Below are 411 nucleotides of genomic sequence, written 5' to 3' on the forward strand. Positions count from 1 at the left end.
ATCTTTGCAATTTTTTAATTAAATAATAAATGTTAATTAAATAATAATTATTTGTAACAGTTTTGCTATACTTATTGCTTTTTAACTTTTTTTCTGACTTAATTAAATTTAATTGCATTTTAACAAAAATCTTAATTTTCATCTAATTAAATTAAAGATGTCGCACGCGACAAAGCCGACAAATCTTCGGCGTTTTCATAGCGCGTAGTATCGACGTTGGCGTTTGACACCTGTATCTCTGAGTTTTTGATAGGAAGAAGAAAATACGAGTTCTTAAATTAATGATTCTCGATCAATTCGAAGATTTTATTCATCTGAAGTGATATGTGAAAGTTGTCGGACTATATATTAATCATTTTTCAACGTGCTAACAAGTCTTTATTTTCTAACCTATAATAGTAGATATATATA

The 411-nt window shown here is 27.0% G+C and overlaps 1 protein-coding gene across 3 annotated transcripts in view; it reads left to right on the top strand.

Moving 5' to 3' along the window:
* Window positions 1–185: 185 nt before the first annotated feature.
* The window catches only part of LOC108689791 (biogenesis of lysosome-related organelles complex 1 subunit 4), a 1,158-nt gene continuing 932 nt past the window's right edge, over window positions 186–411 (top strand). Inside the window, exon 1 of one of the 3 annotated variants that reach the window (XM_018196729.1) lies at window positions 186–374. The gene's annotated coding sequence lies outside the window, so the exon portion shown is untranslated. The remainder of the gene's footprint in view (window positions 375–411) is intronic. The other 2 variants (XM_018196737.1, XM_018196745.1) reach the window with 2 other exon arrangements.

Source organism: Atta colombica, unplaced genomic scaffold, assembly GCF_001594045.1.
Source record: "Atta colombica isolate Treedump-2 unplaced genomic scaffold, Acol1.0 scaffold105, whole genome shotgun sequence".
NCBI classification, from domain to species: domain Eukaryota; kingdom Metazoa; phylum Arthropoda; class Insecta; order Hymenoptera; family Formicidae; genus Atta; species Atta colombica.